This window comes from Nomascus leucogenys, chromosome 9 (genome assembly GCF_006542625.1).
Source record: "Nomascus leucogenys isolate Asia chromosome 9, Asia_NLE_v1, whole genome shotgun sequence".
In the NCBI taxonomy this organism is placed as follows: domain Eukaryota; kingdom Metazoa; phylum Chordata; class Mammalia; order Primates; family Hylobatidae; genus Nomascus; species Nomascus leucogenys.
The window spans coordinates 103,390,062-103,415,138 of record NC_044389.1 but is presented as its reverse complement, the minus strand read 5'-3'; the positions used below and the strand labels follow the sequence as shown (position 1 = coordinate 103,415,138).

The window sequence follows — 25,077 nt, the reverse complement described above, 5'->3', positions numbered from 1 at the left end:
ACCAGAAAGCTTAGGTTTATTATTCACTGAGGATTAAGGATTGTCAGAGTTGATTGTCTCCTGGATTTTGTTCAGAAAGAGAGGATAATAATACTGACCCAATTAAGTAGCAAGTTGGGTAGATTAAAGTGCTTTGTAAACATTAATTAAAGATGCAGGGAGTTAGGTGAGGCCAATGTGTTATTAGAGGAAAAGTTTTCTTCCCTTTAATCAGGTTTCTCTTTCTGGGGAGGGCAAAGAAATGACCTCAGGACTAAGGCATTGGGGCTGAACCCTGAGTGGGGCCAGTGACTCTGTCATTCTGTGCAACCACTTCCTTCTTAGTTTTCTGTAAAATGGGAATCAATACAAACATTTTGGGAATCTAGGTTGTTATAACGTTTGCCATTTGAGTATATAACAAACCCTACAATTAATACAACCCCATAACCCTTGCTTTCTCCCTGCCTACTGAGTTAAACCCAGTAACATTAACTTCCACCAACTTCCAAAAGCCTTCCGCAACCAGCTATTAACCTTAGGAGATATTTCCACGGTGATAGCCTGAAGAAGAAAATGCAGCGAGCCGTGGGGTCAAAAATTCTCCCACGAGTTTCTTCAGCTGTGTGAACCTCAGCTTTCCTGCTCTGTAAAATGGGGTTAAGAAACCAGAAAACCATTTTAAGGATTAGATGAAATAATGTATGTGGTGTATGCACATTAAATGCTGTGTCTGAGGGTACAGGTATGCAGTAAGTTGCATCAGCATTATTAAGTATAAAATAGCCTCTCAAAGCTGACCATAATAAAAAAGAAAAGAAAAAATTAAAGGCCAGGTGCAGTGGCTCAGGCCTGTAATCCCAGCACTTTGGGAGGCTGAAGTGAGAGGATCGCGTGAGCCCAGGAGTTCCAGACCAACGTGGGCAATATAATGAGACCCCACCCATCTCTACAAAAAATTTTAAAATTAGCTGGTGTGGTGGCGTGCACCTGTGGTACCAGCTACTCGGGAGGCTGAGATGGGAGGATCACTTGAGCTTGGGAGGTGGAAGTTTGGAAGTTGCAGTGAGCCAAGATGGCACAGCGTGCACTCCAGCCTGGGCGACACAGCAAGACCCTGCCTCAATAAAAATTAGATTAAATTAATGTCCCATCTCTTGCAAGCTTCAGACACACATCCCTATTGCTTTTCTCCGCGTGGGTCGCTCGGCGATGGGGTTGGGGATTTTCACGGTGATGTCCCCCAACTCGAACTTCACACCTTGACCGAGGGCCCCCGGGAGGCGGCCGCGAGGACCCCAGCGCGGCGGGGCCTGGCCCTTTAAGCGTTGGGGGCGCGCGCAGTGCGTGCCTGAGGATCGCGAGTCCCGGCGGCGCGAGCGCGCGGCGGGCGGTGGAGCGCGCACGGGGAGAACGCGCGGTGGGGCGGCCCGGGACAGTCTGCGCCGGACGGGCGGCGGCGTGAGGGCTCCGGGTCGCTGGCTGTGGGGACACCTCAGTCCCGGAGTAGGGGTCTCCCGCGAGGTGAGTGTGGCCCTAGGACTCCGGGCAGGGCTGGAGCGACGGGAGGGCGTCCTGGCGGCGGTGGCGGCACTCGGGTCTGGCTAGGACGCCGGCGGGTCGGGCAGCGAGGGGGCGCCGGACCCTGCCTTGCGCGCTCCTCGCTCCGACTGGGGGAGCCCGGCGCCGCCGCAGAGGCCACCTGGTGCCCGACCCGCGACCCCGGGGCGTCGCTGCCTTCTCGGGGACCTCGGAGTCGGGGCGCGGCGGGGAGCGCGCTGGGTTCCGAGTCTGGGGCTATCCTGGGGGCGCAGGGGTGGAGGCGGGTTTCCCAGCCTTGGGCGCAAAGCGTCCCCGCTGTCCCCACCGCTCGTCCCCCCAACCCGGGACCCCTGTCCTTTGCGCCGTGGGACCCCCATGCGGCCTCGGGGAGAGGGTGCGGGTCCGACACGGCGGGCCGAGCCACCTGTTCCACCCGGGCCCCCAGGTCCTGGAATCACGCGCGGATGTGCAGGGTCTCCCCAGCCCAGCGCGGCGGGAGGGACTAAAATAGAGCAGAAAATGTGTCCCGTGTGATGAAATTGAAAAGGCAGTAAAATAAACTCCAGTATTTCTCCAAGGCTTTGAAAGTTTCCCAGTATTGTTTTACGGAGTCTAAATTTAAGCATCTAGTTGTTTGGTGTATTTTTTTTTTTTCCTTAACCGCAGGAACTAACCTCAAAACTTTTAACTCTTTACCAGAACCTAGTGTGTGCAGAGCAGAAAAAGTGAATGAAAGAAAATGACTGTGTGTGTGTTTTTCCACCCTAAACAGAGTAAAATGTTCAGATCTGTAGGAAGAAGGTTCTTTCTGGCTCCAATTTTAACGGAGAATATTTTTTAAAAATCGATATTTCTGAAAGGTATCGAAAGACCAAACCAGGCATACGTGGAAACTTGAGGGAAATATTCATAGGAGAAAACTTTATTAAAAATACTTTTTACATTATTTTTTAAAAACACTACATAAAAGTGCCCCAGCATGCACTAAAAAGTTTGCCCTCCAAGTTCCGTGTCTGAATGTTACTGATTGTTTTTCTAGGTGGAGGAGGTATTTTCGTTCATGAAGCCAGTGTGGAAATACAAACAAATGCCCTATTGACTTGGGATTGGGTGGGAAGGATGGAAGTTGTCTAAAATCTTTCTTGCCAAAGTTGACAGCGTATGTATGGAATCTTGTGTGTTTTCTTGTCCAGACTAGTAATAGCCATGTTAAAGTGACTATATTCCTTGGTAACAGCACTTCAAATGAGCTTTCTTTGGAAATTTTAGGTGCTGATGATTTAAAAGTAACACATTTTCTCCATTACTAGAAATCAGAAATCCGAAATTAGAGTGATAGTGGAGCGAAGGCTGGAAAGAGGAGCGATGCTTTTAGGAAGGTCTGAGCGTGTTTGAATCTGTGGTTGCTGGGGGTAGGGGAGTTGCCCATTAATTCATTCAGGAATATTTGTAGACTGACCACCTACAGCGCGCAGAGCCGTGACTGGTCATCCAGCCTACGGTCATTTCTAGATAACAGCCACATGGCCCAAACTGATTAAAACCAGATCAAGCAAGCCTTCATCAGCAGCTGAAGAGATACCTGGCCTTGGTTCCAAAGTTCTCAGACACCCAAGGCGCCCAGAGTTGGCACTGTGTGTTGATTTGGAAGATCATCTCAGATAACTCCAGGAGTGGAGCCTGGAAACCTGAAGGGGGAGAGAGGAAGGGCCTGCGTAGAGCAGAGCTGAGAACCCGGGAGCCTCTAGAACTAGAAATTCAAGTGCATCTTATCTGCAGTGTTGTGGGACAGCTGCCAGTGGCACAGAGGCCATTCGGGAGGTGCCAGGGGAATCCTAGGAGCATCCCAGAACCTGAGCTCTTTCCTTTGACGGTGAAGGCCATCGTTGCGTTTCACTTTCCTTTGCACTTGGTGGCTTGCTTCCTAGATGCCTGTGTGCTCTAAGAAGAGGGCCTTGCAATTCCGCCCCTGACTGACTGCAGCCATCCCGCTCCACTCTGAGGGGTCTCCTGGCCACCATAGGAAAGCCTGTGTTCATGGAGGCACTGCCCTCTGCACGGGTTATGTCCAGCCAGTGGCATCAACAGCCTCTGTCTGCGGAACCCACAGTGAAGCTGCCGCTCTCCGTAATGCCCTTGTCCCCTTTCTAGACTGGCAGCATTCATCTTGAAACCTAAGAGTATTTTAAGAAAGTTGGTGCTGGGTTTCTAATCTGTGCATTCAGGATTGGCAGGGAAGGACCGTATGGAGAGAGCATTCTGCCTTGTCAGACAGGGATGGGGGAGCTCTTCGTGAACGTGCCTCTTCGGACTGGATATTGCCAGAGACTGTAGCACTGTAAAGACTTGATGCTGTTTATCTTTTTTATTATAGTCAAATACATAGAACATAAAATTTACCACTTTAAAGTGCACAAATCAGTGGCATTAAGTACATTCCATTCCCAATGTTATGCAATCATCACCGCTATCAAGTTCCAGAGCTTTTTCATCACTCGAAAAGGAAACTCGTTAAGCAGACGATTCCCATTCCCCTCTCCCAACCTCTGGCAACCACTGATCTCCTTCTGTCTCGGTAGACTTGCCCCTTCTGGATGTTTATACAGATGGAATCTTAAAATCTGTGGCCTCTTGTGTCTGGCGTCTTTGACTTAGCACAGTGTTTTTCAAGGTCCGTCCATGTCATGGCGTGTATCATTGCTTCCCTCCTTTTTATGGCTGAATAATGTTCCATTGTGTGGACAGATCACATTCTATTTACCCATTCATCAGATGAATGACTTTGGGTTGTTTCCACCTTTTGGTTATTGTGAATAGTACTGCTATGAACCGTTGTGTACAAGTTTTTTGTTTGAACACCTGTTGTCAATTCTTTTGGGTCTGTACCTGAAAGTAGAATTCCGGGTCATATGGTAATTCTGTGATTAACTTGCTGAGGAGCTGCCAACTGTTTTCTATAGCAGCTGTACCATTTTGTGTTCCCACTAGCAACGTGTGAGGGTTCTAGTTTCTCAACATCCTTGTCAACCTACTTGTTATTTTCCCCTGCCTTTTTATTTATTTATTTATTTTTTTTTTTGAGACAGAGTCTTGCTCTGTTGCCCAGGCTGGAGTGCAGTGGTGTGATCTTGGCTCACTGCAAGCTCCGCCTCCCATGTTCACACCATTCTCCTGCCTCAGCCTCCTGAGTAGCTGGGACCACAGGTGCCCACCACCACGCCCGGCTAATTTTTTGTATTTTTAGTAGAGATGGGGGTTTCACTGTGTTAGCCAGGATGGTCTTGATCTCTTGACCTCATGATCCGCCTACCTCGGCCTCCCAAAGTGCTGGGATTACAGGCATGAGCCACTGCACCTGGCCTTTTTTTTTTTTTTTTTTTTTTTTTTTCTGAGATAGGGTTTCACCTGTTGCCCAGGCTGGAGTGCAGTGGCACGATCTCAGCTCACTGCAGCCTCAGCCTTCCAGGCTCAAGTGATCCTCCCACCTCAGCCTCCGGGGTAGCTAGGACCACAGGCACATGCCACCACGTCCAGCTGTGTTTTTGTGTTTTTTGTAGAGACTGGGTTTTGCCATGTTACCCAGGCTGGTCTCAAACTCCTGGGTTCAAGCGATCTTCCCACATCTGCCTTCCAAAGTGCTGGGATTACAGGCATGAGCCACCACGCTTGGCCTTCCTTTACAAAAAAAAAAAAAAAAAATTCCGGTCCTCCTAGTGGGTATGAAGTAGTATCTCACGGTGGTTTTGGTGCATTTCTCGAATGACTTTGATTCTGGACATCTCTTCAGATGCTCGTTGGCCACATCTTCTTTAGAGAAATGTCTGCTGAGAACTTGATTCTCTTTTTGTGTTAGCTTTCATATCGTGAAATTTTGCATGTGACTAAGTACAGTTATTTGTATAGGGCTTGGTTTGTATATTTAGGTTCCTTCCTAAAGCTTCTGTTGTGGGTCTTTTCCTGCTTTCTCTTTTAGGCTGCTGCTGCTTCTCCTCGGAAGCCAGTTGTCTGACTTGTGCTTTGTCATTTTTAATCTTCTGCCTGTTGTAGTTCTTGACCCCAAGCCTGGGGTATTGATCAGTTCATCTGGCAGTACAGTATTTGTGGATTGACCACGTACAATGTGCCAAGCTATTGGGCGGGTCATTGGGCATACAAACATAGAAGTCCTCTTTTTTTTTTTTTTTGAGACATGGTCTCACTCTGTCACCTAGACTGGAGCGCAGTGGCATAATCACAGCTCACTGCAGCCTTGACCTCCCAGGCTCAGATGATCCTCCCCCTTCAGCCTCTAGAGTAGCTGGGACTACAGGTGCGTGCCACCATGCCTGCCTAATTTTTGTATTTTTGATAGAGATGAGTCTCGCTGTGTTGCACAGGATGGTCTTGAACCCCTGGGTTCAAGCAATCCCCCCACCTTAGCCCCTGAAAGTGCTGGGATTACAGGCAAGAGCCACCTTCTTTTTTTAATATACGTCTTTGCGATGTGCACAGATTACATTTTATTTTTTTAAATTAGGTTAGTGGGCACATCGGGAAAAAGAACGGTACTACACTGGAATTTAAGAGATCTGCGTCAGGTTTCAGCCCCCGATAGCTGTGTGGCCTCAGGGTTCACCCTTCACCCTTCTGGAACTTGGATTCCTGGTCTATAAAATTTGGGGTAAGACTGAATGGCTTCTCAGACCTTGAAACTGGAGTTTCACTATATATAGCTTTCCTTTACAAACCTGATTCTGGGGGTATTTCAAACCATTTAGTTTGCACATATTACTTAAAGGAACTCTCTGTGTGAAAAAAAAAAAAAAGTCTATACTCTTTTGTACTAGACTATAAACAGGTGAGTTGGGTCCGTTGCTGCCTCCAAAAATAGTGCAATTGGTATTTTCTATAAATATTCAGAGCATTTTGGCCGGGCACGGTGGCTGACACTTGTAATCCCAGCACTATGGGAGGCCAAGGCAGGCGGATCACCTGAGGTCGGGAGTTTGAGACCACCCTGGCCAACATGGTGAAACCCCATCTCTGCTAAAAATACAAAAAATTAGCTTGGCGTGGTGGTGCGTGCCTGTAATCCCAGCTACTTGGGAGGCTGAGGCAGGAGAATCGCTTGAACTCGGGAGGCGAAGGTTGTAGTGAACTGAGATCACGCACTACACTCCAACCTGGACGACAGAGCGAGACTCTCTCCAAAATAAATAAATAAATAAATAAATAAACAAACATGCTGAGAGTTTAAAGAGTTGTAGTGAAGATTTGAGTTCCTAACACGCTGGGAATACGGAGGTGACTAAGGCAGTGTGGGCCCTGCTCCCATGAAGCTTTGCGTGGGTAAAGGAGACGTTCAGTGTCCAATGTGAATTGATAACAGAGACCCACAGGTGTTTTGGGAGCAGAGGAGAGAGAGTCTTTCTGTCAGGGGTGGCAGAACACCAGCTGGAGAATGTAGCTTTTGAGCTGGGCCAACAAGGGCAGTATAGGGGAAAATTTAGGCCAACATGGTAGAATCGAGGAGTCAGTTATTACGCTGCAAGGGGTTAGCCTTCCAGTCGGGGGCATGGACCAGCGAAGGTTTCTGAGTAGGCTGCAGTGGCAGATCTTGTTTCCCGGCTCTCCTGTGGAGTAGACATTTACATATGGAGGGATTAACTTGAAGTTGAACAGGATGTTAGGGACTGAGGAAGGCAGCATAGAAAAAGGAAGATATAAGATGGTATGAACAAGGGGAAGACACCTGGGCATGTCAATTGTCGAATTGAATTTTAGGTACAAAAAAAAGTTTTTTAAAAAGTATTACATACCCAGGCATGCTAGATCATGTCTGTAATCCCAACACCTTGGGAGGCCAAGGTGGGAGGATTGCTTGAACCCAGGAGTTTGAGACCAGTCTGAGAAACATACGGAGACCTCCATCTACAAAACATTAAAAAATTAGCCAGGTGTGGTAGTGTGCACCTGTAGACCCAGCTACTCAGGACGCCGAGGCAGGAGATGCTTGAGCCCAGGAGGTTGAGGCTACAGTGAGCTGTGATTGTGCCACTGCATTCTAGCCTGTAAGACAGAGTGAGACTCTGTCTCAAAAAAAAAAAAAAGTATTGTGCTAGAGTAGAAAGCTAGAACCAGCTCTGTCAGACTTGCCAAACTGACTTAGAGGCGCTGTACCACGGTTTTTTCATATGCCACAAATTGCCCACCATCTACACCAGGTAACCAATGAATTTGTTGCATGAGCTCATGCTAATGCCAGCAGTATCACTTTAAGAATGAGATGGCACTAAAATGTACATGAGGTGAGTCTGTTCTGTTAATTTTCTTTCTTCTGATTTTTTTTTTTTTTTTTTTTTTTTTAAGACTGAGTCTCACTCTGTCACCCAGGCTGGAGTGCAGTGGCGTGATCTTGGCTCACTGCAGCCCTCACCTCCTGGGCTCAAGCAATTCTCCCACCTCAGCCTCCGGAGTATCTGGGACTACAGGCATGTGCCCCCATGCCTGGCTAATTTTTGCATTTTAGTAGAGATGGGGTTTTGCCATGTTGGCCATGCTGGTCTCGAACTCCTGAGCTCAAGTGATCCACCTACCTCAGCCTCCCAAAGTGCTGGGATTACAGGTGTGAGCCACTGTGCCAGCCACAATAGGCAGTTTTTCAGCCCTCCTCTCCCCGCTCCGTGGACCGTCCCACCTTTTGGAGTCTCTTCCATGTCCATTATTGCACTCTGTGCATTTATGTGGACCCATCATTTAGTTCCCACTTGTGAGAACATGCAGTGTTTGACTTTCAGAGTTAGAGTTAGACTTTCACTTAGGATAATGCCTTCAGTTCCATCCATGTTGCTGCAAAAGACATGATTGCATTCATTTTTATGGCTGAGTAGGCATCCGTGGTGTTTATATACCACATTTTCTTTATCCTGTCATCTCTCAATGGACGCCTAGATTGATTCCGTGACGGTTACTGTGAACAGCACCGCGGTAAAGGTACAAGTGCGAACAGCGCCGTGGTAAAGGTGCAAGTGCAGGTGTCTTTTGATGTAATGATTTCTCTCCCTGTAGGTAGATAACCAGTAGTGAGATTGCTGGGTCCTGTGGTAGTTGTAGGTTTAGTCCCTGAGAAATCTCCATTCTGTTTTCCATAGCCGACTCTACCCTTGAGCTACTTAAAGGTGTCCTGATTTCTCTGAGAGAGATTGATAGGCATTCCTTAGACTTCTGAAAATAGTAACATGGGAACTGTTAGTTGGAGTCTTCCAGTTTTTTCAACAAACATTTGGTGGTCCCCATTGCTTAAAAATGTGCTAAAAACCCCTGCTTTCTCTCTGTCCTATTAAAACTGGGTAATGCCTTTGTGCCCACAGGCTTGGATTGACTTGAGGAATTTGCTAGCAGGTTCCCCAGAGGTATAGGAAGAGCAGGAGGAGAAGCAGCCTCTAGCTCCTCCCCAGGGAGGAGGTGGTTACTGGCCTTACCTTACTGACATCATGCGTCATCCGGCTCGCAAACGGACTGGTGGAAGATGAGGTTAAAAGTTTCATGCGTTGGATTCCCAGCAGGAGGTCTTGTGTGAGCTTGTTCCACGCTGGTGTGGATTTAAATCTGTTCAACTTGAGATAAGATATGTAAATCAGACCACGGCTGCCAGTCTAACCAGGTGTTATAAATACCAGTGCTAAATGAACATGCTCTAAGCCAGCTTTCTTTTCACTGGGAGCATGGATTAAAAATTCAGCCAAGAATTTTGAGCTTCTTGGGGTGTGGGTGTTGGAGCACTGTAGAACCCTATAAAACAATAAGGTGTAATTCCTTCCTAGCGAGAAGTACTACATTTATCTCATTAGTGAAGCACATATTGGGTGCTCAGTAATATTTGCTAAGCAAATAAAGACAAAGCACACAAACTTGTTTCACAAAAGTAGAATGACTTCAACTGGAATTTCCTTCTATCCATAAATAATTTGCTCAGGAATCCAGAAATGTAATAGACATACCAACTGTCCATTTTTCAAAAATGAGCTGAGTAAAAAATGTGCAGGGTCTCTCTTCACAAACATTTCTTTTTTCAATTTTCATTATTTTCCAAAACTTCGGAGATTGATACCAATTTGCAAACATTGCGTCAGCTAGAACTGTTCCCCAGCTAGACTCTGCTCTGGTTGACCTCCCCTCGCCTTCCTTCTGGGTCATTCCTTTTTGTTACTAGGACCCAATCAGATGTCTGGTCACGATTGTTTTCAGGTGAGATTTTACTTTAGGAAAATCTGGTTTTGGTATCTTTTTCAGTGATGGCGAACCGACAGTAGGAAACTTCTTCCCTCGGGGCCTGTTAAACCAGCCTCTCTAGGTAAGGCGACCTGGTGAACTTGTTTGCTTTAAGTGTGGGCGAATCAACTACTTCCATGTGATGGGAGTAAGTCACTGCTCCTACTAACACAGCTGAAACTATTCACAACAGAGACAGTTTGAAATCAACCTTGTTTTTGTACATTGTTCAGAAAGTGCTTTTTATTTAAAAAAAATTAAATTTAAAATTAAAAAAAAAAGTGAAAGCATGATCATTCTTCCAGGAAGTAGAATTACTAGCCTTTTAAAATCTGTGTTTAAGGTTCTAAGTTCTTACGTAAGGCATTTCAGAAGGGAAATCCCAATTTGGAGGAAAAGCAGAATCATATGAAAAGGGTGCTAACCCGTGACCGCATCGACGATTCAAAACTCCAGAACAAAACTGCCCACACTCCCAGCAGCCAACTTCCACCTGGATCTTTCTTTGATCTTCAGTGCTGGGATATAGTCCTAGTTTGCTTAGGGAGAATTTTTGGAAGCATTCTTTTCTTTCCAAGGTTTTTTTCTTGAAATTGAGAAATAGCGCAGAGTAAAGAGTAGTTGCTTCATATGCTTCATATTTATTTTACTGCAGCCTCTGTATTTCTGTGGAGGCCCATTTTTAAGATTAATTTTGGTCATGGATTACACTTGGAGATGCATACACATTCATATTGACGGGGATTACCTATTAATATTGGGAGGCGTTACTGGGTTAGCGTGTGTAATGTATATTGGCGTCAACTTTTTAATACATCGTTATTTATGAAGCTGGGTTAAGCATCCTTTCTACTGCTGTGTTTAAAGTCACTCCCCTCATCCGCCCGTTTCCCGATTTAAATGTATAAATTGGATGAGATTAATTTCTCCTAAGTTGGAAGGACTTGATCTATAAATATGGTGGAGAGGGAGGGATAATAACCACACTGATGTTAACATGTTTGAAACCACTCTGAAGTATTTAAGCTTTTCTTTTAGATCCAAGGTCTGTTTTTAGGGTGCTCTATCCTTTTTTTTAATAAGATGGTTTTAGAGTTTTGTTTTGTTTTTGAGACAGGGTGTCACTCTGTCACCCAGGCTGGAGTGCAGTGGCTCGGTCTTTGCTTAGGGCATCCTCCACCTCCCAAGTTCAAGCAATTCTCCCACCTCAGCCTCCCGAGTAGCTGGGATTACAGGCACATGCCACCATGCCCGGCTAATTTTTGTATTTTTTGGTAGAGACAACATTTCACCTTGTTGGCCAGGCTGGTCTCAAACTCCTGACCTCAAGTGATGCACCCATCTCAGCCTCCCAAAGTGCTGGGATTACAGGCTGGTTTTAGAGTTTTTAAACACTAATTTTGGTTAAGTAACAAATAGTGATTAAGTCTGTATTTTGTGACAAGTATTATACAAAATGTTGTGGCTTTTTTTTTTTTTTTTTAGGTCTTTGCTGGGTGCAGTGGCTCACACCTGTAGTCCCACCTCAGGAGGCTGAGGCAGGAGGATTGTTTGAGCCCAGGTGGTCCAGGCCAGCCTGGGTAATGTAGTGAGACCCCATCTCCAAAAAAATTTTTTTAAATAAAAAGCTTTGCCGGCTGGGTGTGGTGGCTCACACCTGTAATCCCAGCACTTTGGGAGGCCAAGATGGGTGGAAGGTCAAGATGGGTGGATCACCTGGGTCAGGAGTTCGAGACCAGCCTGGCCAACGTGGTGAAACCCCATCTCTACTCAAAATACAAAAATTAGCTGGGTGTGGTGGCTGGTGCCTATAATCCCAGTTACCCTGGAGGCTGAGGCGGGAGAATCGTTTGAACCCAGGAGGTGGAGGTTGCAGTGAGCCAAGATCATGCCATTGCACTCCAGCCTGGGTGACAAGAGTGAGGCTCCATCTCAAAACACAAAAAAAAGAGCTTTGCCTACAAGGAGTTTATCATCTAATGGAGGAAAATAAGAATTACATGCAGAAACTTTATGGGATCAATTGTATCCAAGTGGGGAAAATGGCACATAGAGTGAGCAAGCGGTGGGTATCAACAGCAAGCTCGGGAGTCTGGCGGGGAGGCCAGTGATGAGGGAGTCACGAAGGCTTGACCGTGTTCGGTAGAGTTTTTGAACTAAGCTTTGAAGCCTGGGAGGAGGGCAGCAGGGAGGCAGTGGGAAGGGGTTCCCAAGTGAGTAGCTCTTTTTTTTTTTTTTTTTTTTTTGAGACAGAGTCTCGCTCTGTCGCCCAGGCTGGAGTGCAGTGGTACAATCTCAGCTCACTGCAACCTCTGCTTCTTGGGTTCAAGCGATTCTCCTGCTTCAGGTTCCCAAATAGCTGGGATTACAGGCACTCGCCACCACACCCAGCTAATTTTTGTATTTTTAGTAAAGACGGGGTTTCACCATGTTAGCCAGAATGATCTCGATCTCTTGACCTCGTGACTCACCCACCTCGGCCTCCCAAAGTGCTAGGATTACAGGCGTGAGCCACCGCACCTGGCCATGAATAGCACTTTCATAGGAGACCTGGTTCATATCGTGGAAAGGAAGGTGGAAGAGACAAGGCTAGGCCAGATTCTAGAGAGACACTTTTTAAAGCCTCGCATTCTTACAGATTGGCTCCTTGGCAGTACAGATGAGGAAAATGAAAACTCAGCCACCTGGCAGGGCGCAGTGGCTCGCACCTGTAATCCCAGCATTTTGGGAGGCCGAGGCTGGTGGATCACCTGAGGTCAGGAGTTCGAGACAAGCCTGGCCAACCTGGTGAAACCCTGTCTCTACTAAAAATACAAAAATTAGCCAGGCATGGTGGCAGGTGCCTGTAATCCTAGCTACTTGGGAGGCTGAGGCAGGAGAATCATTTGAACCCAGGAGGCAGAAGTTGCAGTAAGCTGAGATGGTGCCACTGCACTCCAGCCTGGGTGATAGAGTGAGAATCTGTCTTAAAAAAAAAAAAAAAAAAAAAAAAAAGAAATGTTAGTTATTGAAATATCTGGTAGTTTACAGGTGGGTGTGATATGAGTGTTGGTTTCTTTTGACCTTGGAGGAAGAAAACGCTCTAGGAGCCCCAGCTCCTCTTACCTCTGCCTGAGGTTGGCTTTGTGCACTTGTGTCTGAATGTGCAACTTTGGTGCGGCGGGGACAGGGATGACATGGACATTGGGCTCAGTGTGTGAACGCAGAGAAGGAACCAGGCGTGTGCTCAGAGCTCTCGGGTGTGTCATGATAACTAGGGTAAAATCCTATTTTTACGAAAGTAGTCTATAAATTATTTTTAGAGTAAAAAGGAAATGGTTAATTTAGTCTAAGAGTTTGTTTTTGTTTTTTAAAGCCCCACTTAAGTTGAATAATAGAAAACAAAGAATGTATGGACTCAGTTTCCTTTAATTTATGAATTGAGTTTAAAAAACTATAGAAGAGTCTTGACATCATTCATTGCTTCCTTTTCCAGTACATTTCTTATTATAAAACTCATTTTTGTTAATACACAATTACATAAAAATAGGAAGTAACACAGAACCAGATAGAAACTATGAAAAAGCAGGACTCTCTTCTTCGTTTGAGTAAAATCAAAGCAAAGTGCCTGTCACATAGAAGACACTGATGCCTGTTCACATGGATGAATGTTGTCAAGAGCCACTAGCATTAGGGCCAACAATGGCTGTTTTGTGTTTCCTGATCTTTATTTTCACCCACTGCTTACCCATATGAAGAAGCCCACTCATGGTAATGAGCGGGGTGATTCAGAAAGAGTTCCCACTGTGAAACGCTCTCATTCATGGTGCTCTTGAAGGTCAAGGAAAACACAGCTTTTTGAAAAGGGCTTGGCTGTTAAGTCACCATATAGGGATTTTTGGGGGATGTGGTTTTATTTATTTATCTATTTATCTAGAGACAGAGTCTCGCTCTGTCGCCCAGGCTGCAGTGCAGTGGCACAATCTTGGCTCACTGCAACCTCCACCTTCTGGGTTCAAGCGATTCTCCTGCCTCAGTCTCCCGAGTAGCTGGGATTACAGGTGTCCACCACTATGCCTGGCTAAATTTTTTTGTTTATTTTTTTGAGACAGAGTCTCACTCTGTTGGCCAGGCTGGTGTGCAGTGGTGTGATGTCCACTCACTGCAGCCTCCACCTTCCAGGTTCAAGCGATTCTCCAATCTCAGCTTCCCAAGTAGTTGGGATTACAGGCGCACACCACCACACCCGGCTAATTTTTGCATTTTTGGTAGAGACGGGGTTTCACCATTTTAGCCAGGCTGGTTTCGATCTCCTGACCTCAGGTGATCCTCCCACCTCGGCCTCCCAAAGTGCTGGGATTACAGGCATGAGCCACCGCACCTGGCCAGGATGTAGCTTTAAAGACAATTTCTTTCCTAAGATGTCTTTATTCTATATTTTGGAATAAATCTTCACAAAATTTGCGGTGTGCACGCCAGCCCCTTCCTAGCGTGTAGATGTGCACTTTGACCCTGCTGTAGTATATAAGTATGCTCATTGACCTCTGCCCTACTGTGTATCCTGACACAGAAAGGGGGATGTCTTTTAGAAGCTCATTTCTACCTCTTTCCCAGCTCAGCTGTGCTTGTCTTGACTGTATCTTAAAAGTGCTGATTAATGGTGGGTGTCTGGACAAGGTAGGAGAGTCTATAAACCTATACCGAAGTCCTGTCTTACACACGGTTTTGCTTTCCATGGTTTCAGTTACTTGCAGTCAACCATGGTCCAAAAATATGCAATGGAAAATTCCAGAAATAAATCCTTCATAAGTTTTAAGTTGTGCACCATTCTGAGTAGTGGGATGAAGTGCATCATTCTGATCCATCGCCTCCTGCATGCGAATCCTCCTTTGCCTGGAGTCCCCACCTGCCCATCACTTAGTAGCCAACTCAGTTCTCAGATCAGCTGTCTATGTGACAGTGCTTATGTTCAAGTCACTTTTATTTAATAATGGCCCTGAAGCAGATGAGGCATGATGCTGGCTGGTAATTTGTATATGCTGAAGAGAAGCTACCAAGTGCTTCCTTGAAGTGAAAAGGTGTGAAAGTTCTCAAGTTAGAGAAGAAAAAAAATCAAATGCTGAGGTCGCTAAGACCTACTGTAAGAACAAATCATCTTCTGTCTGTGAAGGTGTGAAGAAGGAAAAAGAAATTTATATTAGTTTTGCTGTCACACTTCATACTGTACAAGTTATGGCCACTGTGTGACAAGTGCTTAGTGACATTTGTAGGTAGAAGACATGAACACAAACAAGCTCCGATTGCTGGCAGACGGGTTGGGATCGGTGCTGTCTACAGTTTCAAGCATCCACTGAGGGTCTTGGAACATACCCCCTCAGATAAGGGAGAACTGCAGCAATATAGGTACATGGGGTTGAGTCTTCAGACCCAGCCTGGACCTGTTTTTGTGAAGTGTTTGCAATGGCAATGAGTTGGGACAGCTCTGTTTTTAAAATGTAACATAGACATGCTAAGCAAGATTGGTTCTACATCACTTGGTTAAGAAGAATAATTTTTCCATTCACGTTCAGAACTACCAAAGACAGTAATTAGCTTGTGATTTGGTTGAAGCTGTCTGTAGGGAATCCAAGTCTTATAAGACACGATTTCCTTCCCCCACATTTACTCGGTGCAAAACCTAATAGTAGAATGTGGGAAACTTCATATTACTTGTTCCAGCTTAGATTCTTCAGTAAAGTGCATTGGGTTAACCGTTCCCTGGTTAGTTTTGAGCTGAACTGTGATGCTAGAAAAGGTTACCTTCGGGGTTTTTCCTCTTCCTGTTACTACACCCTTGCGGTCTTCGGACTTCCCTCCTGAATTGCCCCAGGGTTTCTAGGTGGTGCCTGTCTTTTCTTCCCTCATTAAATCATAGCTTATCTGCCTGTATCATCTCCTGACATACTGGGTCTTTCAAAGGCTCCAAGGTGCTGAAATGACCTGATAAATCATTTCTTTAACCTCCAGGAAACCTTCCTTTTCTGTGTTGGTAGCAGCCAGACTCAGGTGCCCTCCGGTGAGTGAGGTGGGCGGGTGTCTATTTTAGAACAATCAGGTCATGCACCCCACACACACTCACCCCCAGACTCACCACTGGCTTGCGAGCCTGGCTATGCATGTAAAATACAGCGCTGGGTTTTAAATGTACATGAACAGAATTGTGCTAAGAATCTAACTCTGACTTTTCATTGAATGCTTTGAAGGTCTGTGCATGGCCTCGTCCAGCTGATCTAACTGATGTGCAGTATTCCATAGTAAGCATTTACCACGTTTCTACTTATAGAAAGTTCATAGCAGGCGAAGAACCTGGACTGCCACCAACTCATCTCAACAGCAAGCAACACTGTATACCCATCCTGGCACGTGTTTCCATATGTTCCTAGTAGACAGCTCCCCTGGAGTGAAGGCTGAGCACTGGGATGTGTGGCTCGTAGGACACACTTAGTTTCTCTAAGTACTGCCCAGTTGCCCTACAGAAAGGTTGTGTGAATTCACTCCCAGCAGGTTCACAAAGCTTGACCCACGTTCTTGCTGACACTTGTTATTTTTTGTCTAATTTTTGCCACTCCAGTAGGTATGAAATAATGTAGTAGTTTTAGCTTGCACTTTTTTTGTTCACTAGTGAGGTTGAACATCTGTCTTGTACTTCGTAATCATCTGGTTTCCTCATTTGTACACTGTCTGATCATATTCCTTGTTCATTGTTTTTTTCTGAGTTTCTTACTAGTTTAGAAGGTTTTCTTATATTCTAGCTATCAATTCCTTATACGTATTAGACATAGTACATAGCTTCTAAGAGCTGGCAGCTTTTCTGTTAATATTGTCTATGGTGTCCTTAATTTTTATGTAGACAGATGCATTGAAATTTTCACCTTATAACTTGTATTTTTTGAGTCCTAATGAATAGAAAGATTAATAGAGCAAAATAGGAAATTCAGAAATAGAACCAAAAACATATAAACATTTAGTACAAATAACATGAGTATTTCAAAACAGTGGTAAAAGATGGGTCCTTCAGTACTTGGCACTTGAGCTGTCGGGTAACCTTTTTGGCTTGAGGGCAGGGAACAGGTCTCTACTCCACACATTACACTAACATGAATCCAAGGCAGATCAGATATTTAAATATGAAAAGTGGAACCATAAAAATGCTAGTAGAAATTCGAGAGGTATATTCTATATTCTTAGAGTAGGAAAGGCCTAAATTTGCAAAAACACAAGCTGTAAACAAAAAGATTGATAAATTCAACTACATAAAAATAAATTCTTTAGGTCATATTACAAATTTAAAAAAAATACTTGCAATTTATATCAAACGATTTCTATTGGATAGAAATAAAACTTTCCAGTCTGTTTCACTGCTGTCTATCCTAGTACCAGTGCCTTGTGTTTTACTTACTGCTACTTTATAATAACTCCTTGGCCGGGCGCGGTGGCTCACGCGTGTACTCCCAGCATTTTGAGAGGCCAAGGTGGGCGGATCATAAGGTCAGGAGTTCAAGACCAGCCTGGGCAACATGGCGAAACCCCATCTCTACTAAAAACACAAAAATTAGCTAGATGGGGCAAAACCCCATCTCTACTAAAAACACAAAAATTAGTAGCTGTAATCCCAGCTACTCGGGAGGCTGAGGCAGGAGAATCGCTTGAACCCGGGAGGCAGAGGTTGCAGTGAGCTGAGATCATACCACTGCACTCCAGCCTGGGCAACAGAGTGAGACTCTGTCTCAAAAAAAAAAAAAAAAAAAAAAGACTTAAAATACAATATGGAATAGCAGTGGTGAAAACAGGAATGGTTTTTAATATTTTCCAGTAAGTATGGTGTTTGCTGTCATTTATTTTTATTTTTATTTTCATTTTATTTATTTATTTTTGAGACAAGGTCTAGCTAGCTCTGTCACCGAGGCTGGAGTGCAGTGGCCATGATCTCAGCTCACTGCAACCTCAGCCTCCCAGTCTCAAGCGATTCTCCTGCCTCAGCCTCCCGAGTAGCTGGGACTACAGGTACACTCCTCCACCCCTGGCTAATTTTTGTATTTTTAGTAGAGATGGGGTTTCGCCATGTTTGCCCGGCTGGTTTCAAAAGCCTGACCTCAGGTGATCCTCCTGCCTTGGCCTCCCAAAGTGCTGGGATTATAGGTGTGAGCCACCACGCCCGTCCTCATTTGTTGTCATTAAAAGAAAAAACCTCTTATTTAGATAATAGAAAAATTCCTCCTAAGTTGTGAAGTTTTAAAAACATTTCTGCATAATTTTAAGTTTCTCAAATGCTTCTTTCATCATCTATTGAGATGATTGAACGGCTTTTCTCATTTAACCTGTTAATGTGGTACATCACATTGGAAAATTAATGTTATGCCAGCCTTACAATCTTGGGATTAACTCTTCTTTATCATTATTTGGTTTATAGACCCAGTTTACTAATAATTTTATTTGGGACTTTTTGCATCTGCATTCTTAAATGACTGGCTTATCATTTTTCCTTTCTTATATATTCTTTGGGTTTTGGTGTCAAGGTTTTAGTAGCCTCAAAATTAGATAGTGGGGGCTGGGCGCGGTGGCTCATGCCTGTAATCCTAGCACTTTGGGAGGCCAAGATGGGTGGATCACCCTGAGGTCAGGGGTTCGAGACCAGCCTGGCCAACATGGCGAAACCCTGTCTCTACTAAAAATACCAAAGTTAGCTGGGCGCGGTGGCTTACGCCTATAATCCTAGCTACTTGGGAGGCTGAGGCAGGAGAATCGATTGAACCAGGGAGGTGGAGGTTACAGTGAGCCAAGATTGTGCCACTGCACTCCAGCCTGGGCGTCAGAGTGAGACTGTCTCAAAAAAAAAAAAAAAAAGAGGTATATATATATATATATATATATGATGGTGGGGGTTGCTTCTTCTTTTTCTCTTCTCTGGAAAAGTTTGTGTAAGGTTGGAGTTATTTGCTCCTTGAATGTTTGGTAGAACTCTCCAGCAAAACTTTCTCACCTGCTTTTCACTATTGAAAGATTTTTATCTGCCGATTCATTTTCATTAGTGGTTATAAGACTTCAGATTTTTTATTTTATTCTTGAATAAGCTTTAACTAGATTTTCTTCCAGGAATTTGTCCATTTCATCTATGCTTTCAAATTTACTAGCATAAAATTGTTCATAAAAACCTTTTCAACACCCATGGCACCTGTAGGTATGTCCCCACTTTTTATTCTGATATTGTTCATCTATTTTTTTCCCTCAGTTCTGTTGAAAGCTTGTCAATTTTATTAATATTTTCAAAAACCAATTTTTTGTTTTATTTTTCTCTACTGTATGTTTTTCTATTTAATTTCATGTTCTTTTTCTTGCTGATTTTGTATTTGTTCTTTTGGGTTTTTCCTAACTTAAGTTAGATGCTTGGTTCGTTAAATTTCAGCCTTCTTGCCTAATGTCACAGGCATTTCAGTGATGTTTCATCTGCATCCCACAGGTTTCGATAGATAGCGTTTCTGTTATTTACTTATGAGTATTTCTCAATTCCCAATATTGTTTCTGAGAGTTATTTAGAAGTATAAATTCCTAGTGCCTACACAAATGGGTTCTTCCAGTTACCTTTAGTCTATTGATTTCTAATTTAATTGCTTTGTAATAAACAAATGTATATTTGATACCAGTCTCTTAAAATTTGCTGAGACTTGCTTTCTGGCCCCACGTCATCAGTTCTCCTACATATTCTGCATGAGTCTGAAAGAATGTGTATTGTGAAGCTGTTGCGTATAATATGTTGTAAATGTTGATGAGATCAAACTTCCCATTATATTGTTTAAGTCTTCTATATTCTCATGCTTGATACATCAGTTGCCAAGAAAGGTGTGCGAAAGGCCAGGCTTCCTAGCACTTTGGGAGGCCGAGGCAGGCGGATTGCCTGAGCTCAGGAGTTCGAGACCGGCCTGGGCAACATGTGGAACCCCGTCTCTACTAAAATACAAAAAATTTGCCAGGTGTAGTGACGTGAGCCTGTAGTCTCAGCTACTTGGGAGGCTAAGGCAAGAGAATTGCTTGCACCCGGGAGGTGGAGGTTGCAGTGAGCTGAGATCGTGCCACCGCAATCCAGCCTGTTTACAGAGTAAGACTCAGTCTCAAAAAAAAAAAAATCCAATGTGACAATGTTTTTCTTTTAACTGGATCATTTTCCATTAAATGTAAATATGCAAATATTTAGATTTTTATCATAATTTGTGCTTTTTATTCTCTTCTGTTTTGTCTTTTGTCCTTGCCTTCTTTTGGAATGATTTTTTTTTAATCTTTCATTTATCCCCTCCTCTAATTTAGATGGTAAATATTCTGGGTTTTTTTTTTAGTGGTTTCTCTAGAAATTTTAACGTGAATGCTTATACAATTTTAAAGTTGGTCAACATTTTAACTTCCTCCAAAACTCAAATCCCCTCCCTCCCATGTGTGTGCTGTCACTGTGGCGTGTTTCAGCTCTGCCTTGTACTAGAAAACAAGACTGTTTGATATACTCAGTGTTTGTTTACATTTACTTGCATTTTTAGTCCAAATCTTTCCTCCCTGAAATAGAGCCTTTTTAAAACTTTGCTCTATTGGTAGCAGACTCGCTCTGTTTTTATTTATATAGAAATTTATAAAATTTTCCCTTGGTCTTTTTTTCCACAGACTTTTTTTAATCTGAGGTACAGGTTTTCAACAGTTATAATCTTTAGCAGTTTTTCACAAATATATGTATGTATACTTACATATATGTGTGTGAATGTGTGTATTTTTCAACCTGTCTTGGTTTCAGATGAAACAGAACTCCTAGAAATTTGCATTTTCTATACTATTTTGCCATTGTTCTTTTTTTTTTTTTTTTTTTTTTTGAGATGGAGTCTTGCTCTGTTGCCCAGGCTGGAGTGCTATGGCACAATCTCGGCTCACTGCAAGCTCCACCTCCCGGGTTTATGCCATTCTCCTGCCTCAGCCTCCCAAGTAGCTGGGACTACAGGCGCCCACCACCACGCCCGGCTAATTTTTTGTATTTTTAGTATAGACGGGGTTTCACCATGTTAGCCAGGATGGTCTCGATCTCCGCACCCAGCCTTGCCATTGTTCTTGAAAGAATATTTTTATAGGCCGGGCACAGTGGCTCACACCTGTAATCCCAGCACTTTGGGAGGCAGAGGCGGGCAGATCAGCTGAGGTAAGGAGCTCAAGACCAGCCTGGCCAACATGGTGAAGCCCCGTCCCTACTAAAGATACAAAAATTAGCTGGGCGTGGTAGCACATGCCTATAGTCCCAGCTACTTGGGAGGCTGAGGCAGGAGAATTGCTTGAACCTGGAAGGCAGAGGTTGCAGTGAGCCAAGATTGCACCACTGCATTCCAGTCTGGGCAACAGAGTGAGACTCTGTCTCAAAAAAAAAAAAAAAATTTTTTTTTTTTTTTTTTTAATTAGCCCACCGCAGTGGTGGGCTCCTGTAATCCCGGCTACTTGGGAGGCCGCGGCAGGGGAATCACTTGAACCCAGGAGGCAGAGGTTGCAGTGAGCCAAGATAGTGCCACTGCACTCCAGCCTTGCCGACAGAGCGAAACTCCATCTCAAAAAAAAGAATATTTTTATAGTACATATAGGTTTAGGTTGAGGGTTTTTTTTTTCTCAATATGATTGTTTCCACTGCTGCTGTTTCAAGAAGTCAGTCTGATTATCACTTCTTTGAAAATAATCTGTCTTTTCTTTGAGTGCATTTGATTGATTGAGACAGGGTCTTTGCCCTGCCACCCAGGCTGGGGTCCAGTGACATGATCACAGCTCACTGCTACCTCCAACTCTCCTGGGCTCAAGTGATCCTCCCACTGCAGCCTCCCCAGCAGCTAGGACTATAGGCATGTGCTGCCCTGCCTGGCTATTTTTAAAGTTTCTTATAGAGATAAGGGCTCACTATGTTGCCCAGGCTGGTCTTGAACTCCCAACCTCAAGAAATGCTCCCACATCAGCCTCCCAAAGCACTGGGATTACAGGTATGAGCCACTGCACCCAGCCACTTTGAATATTTTTACAATATCTTTTAAGTTTTTCAAAAGGTAATAGATTCATATGGTTAAAAAAGAAAAAGTAATTATATTTCTAAAAACTCTACATCTAACTCTTGTCCTCAACTCACTTCTACTCCTCACACCCAACAATTGTTCTTGACTTGTATATCCTTCCAGTTTCTTATGCACGTAACAACAAATACAAATATACATTCTTAATCTGTAATCTCTCGGTTTTACACATAGTATTTTATATATTGTCCTAGACTTTGCATATTTTTGCTCAGTAATATACCCAGAGATCTTTAACTCATCAGTACATAGAGAGCTTCCTCATTCTTTTTTATTTTTGAGACGGAGTCTCGCTCTGTCACCCAGGCTGCAGTGCAGTTGCACCATCTCAGCTCACAGCAACCTCTGCCTCCTGGGTTCAAGCAATTCTCCCACACCAGCCTCTCGAGTAGCTGGGATTACAGGCATGAGCCACCATGCCCGGCTAGTACTTGTGTTTTTACTAGAGACAGGGTTTCACCATATTGGCCAGGCTGGTCTCAAACTCCTGACCTCAAGTGATCCGCCTGTCTTGGCCTCCCAAAGTGCTGGGATTACAGGTGTGAGCCACCACTCCCAGCCTTCCTCATTCTTTATACAGCTGATTAGTATTCAGTTACATGGATGTACTCTATTTAACCAGCCCCTTATGTTAGACACTTAGGTTATTTTGGGGATTTTTGTTATTACAGACAATCCTACAGTGAATAACATTATAAGGTTGGTGCAAAAGTAATCACGACTTTTGCCATTGAAAATAATGGAAAAAAACCTGATTACTTTTGCACCAACCTAATATGTATGTCCCTGTGCGTGTGTGCAATTTCTCGGTAGGATAAATTTCCCCAAATGGAATTGCTAGGTGCGTGGGAATATATTTTACATTTTGATAGATATTATGTGGTTGCCCCCAGAGGGGTTATGCCAGTTTACACTCCCACTAGTGGGGCCTCAGAGCACCTTGTTTCCCCACCGCCTTTTAACTACTGTTTTGAGGCTGCTTTCAAAATTTGTAGCTGCTTTTAAGTTTTTCTTGTTTTCGGTGTTCTGTGGTTTCATTGTGATTGTCTAATAGTACGTTTAAAATTTTTATTCTGTTTGAGATTCATCAGAATTCCTCTGTCTGTAACTTGATGTCTTTATCAGTAAGCAGGATATAGAGGATACACACAAAAATGAATAATCGAGGAAAGTTTAATAAATAGATTATTTACAAAAAATATAGGCAGGGTTAGGGAAAGCAACAGAGGATGGTTCGGTACCTAGAGGACAGCAACACTCGGTAGCTGTTAGCACCCCTAGGCCCTGGGGGAAAGGGAGGGAGCCATGGAACCTGGGGAGGGAGCTGAGAGGAAGGGCAGAGGCTGGGGTTCTCGGCAGGACCCACCAGCCTGCAGGGAGCTGGCAGCCTGCCTTTCGTGCCTGGGTCTCCTTGGCTGGACTCAACCAGCAGCCCCACAGCAAGGGTGCCCATCTGATACATTCCTGCTCCTGAGGCAGGAGAGTGAGGCTAGAGAAAGACGGAGAATGGTTCTGGTGGGGGAACCCTGAGACTGAAGTTACACCACCTAGTATCTTTCATCCATTGTGAAACACAGCCATTGTCTCCTTAAACATTCATTCATTCATTCATTCATTTTGGAGATGGAGTCTCACTCTGTTGCCCAGGCTGGAGTGCAGTGGCGCGATCTCGGCTCACTGCATCCTCCACCTCCGGAGTTCAAGCGACCCTCCTGCCTCAATCTCCCAAGTAGCTGGGATTACAGGTATGCCCCACCACGCCCGGCTAATTTTTGTATTATTCGCAGAGACGGGGTTTTACCATGTTGGCCAGGCTGGTCTTGAACTCCTGACCTCAAGCGATTCACCTGCCTCAGCCTCCCAAAGTGCTGCAGTTACAGGTGTGAGCCACCATGCCCAGCCTTGAACATTACTTCTGCCACCTCAGCTCTCCTCCCCTCTGAGAAACTCCAGTTAAACACAAACCTTAGACATAGACATAAACCTTTTCAACCTGTGCTGGGTCTCTTAACCTCTCATTGGTTTTCACATCTCTCTGTGCTACAATCTGGACAAATGATAGGTTTCTTCAGATCATTTTTCTTTCTCTCATTCTCTCTCTCGCTATATTTGATCTTCTGTTAACCCCATCTGTCGAGTTTTTTCATTGTTATCAATTTTTTCTTCCTAAAAAGTTCTATTTGGTTGTTTTTCACATTACTCTGGTTATTTTTTAGGATGATAGCATTTGCTCGTGCCTGTCGCTGGAAGCGGGGAGTCACAGGTGTTTTATATTTCATCCAGCGCTGAAACAGCTTTGAACAGGCCGACCAGGCCATGGAGTCTGTCTAACTGCCAGAGAGGAAAGTTTCTGGGATTTGGTTTGGTTTTTGTTTGTTTTAGAGATGGCCAGCTCTGTCACGCAGGCCGGAGTGCAGTTGTATAATCATAGCTCACTGCAGCCTCAGATTCCTGGGCTCGAGCCATCCACCCACCTCACGAGACTACAGGCACGCACCACCACGCCTGGCTGATTTTGCTATTTTTGGTAGAGTTGGGGCGGGGTCGGGGAGCATCTCTATGTTGCCCGGGCTGGTCTCGAACTCCTGGCCTGAAGCAGTCTTCCCACCTCGGCCTCCCAAAGTGTTGGGGTTACAGGTGTGAGCCACCACTCCCAGCCTGTCCAGGGTTTTACCTTCTCTTTTCCCCAAAGCTCATGACTAGTAGGCTCAAGTGTCTCCTATTCTTAAAGAAAAAAAAAAAAGCATAAATATACGTGTGTGTGTGTGTGTGTGTATATATATATATATGAATCCAAAATCCTTTTCTTCAACCCCATTTTCCTCTACAGCTATTGCCCCATCTCTCTTTTCTGTTTCTCTTTTCACCCCAAATTCAAAAACCACTAACCATCTGCTCCCAGGATCGCTGTTCCCGGCGCAGCCCACTGCAGTGTGATTTCTAACCCGCCTTCACCTTAGTTGATGGAGTCAGTGGCTGATTTTTAGTCCTTATTCTGTTTTGTTTTGTTTTGTTGTTGTTTTGAGACGGAGTCTCGCTCTGTCACCCAGGCTGGAGTGCAGTGGCGCAATCTCTGCTCACTGCAACCTCCACCTCCCATGTTCGATTCTCCTGCCTCAGTCTCCCGAGTAGCTGGGATTACAGGTGCCTGCCACCACGCCTGGCTAATTTTTTGTGTTTTTAGTAGAGATGGGGTTTCACTATGTTGGCCAGGCTG

The 25,077-nt window shown here is 44.5% G+C and overlaps 1 protein-coding gene across 1 annotated transcript in view; it reads left to right on the top strand.

The window, feature by feature from the left end:
- The first annotated feature begins 1,388 nt into the window (after window positions 1-1,388).
- Window positions 1,389-25,077, top strand: part of PROSER2 (proline and serine rich 2) — a 49,169-nt gene continuing 25,480 nt past the window's right edge. Inside the window, exon 1 of the mRNA XM_003257635.4 lies at window positions 1,389-1,503. The gene's annotated coding sequence lies outside the window, so the exon portion shown is untranslated. The remainder of the gene's footprint in view (window positions 1,504-25,077) is intronic.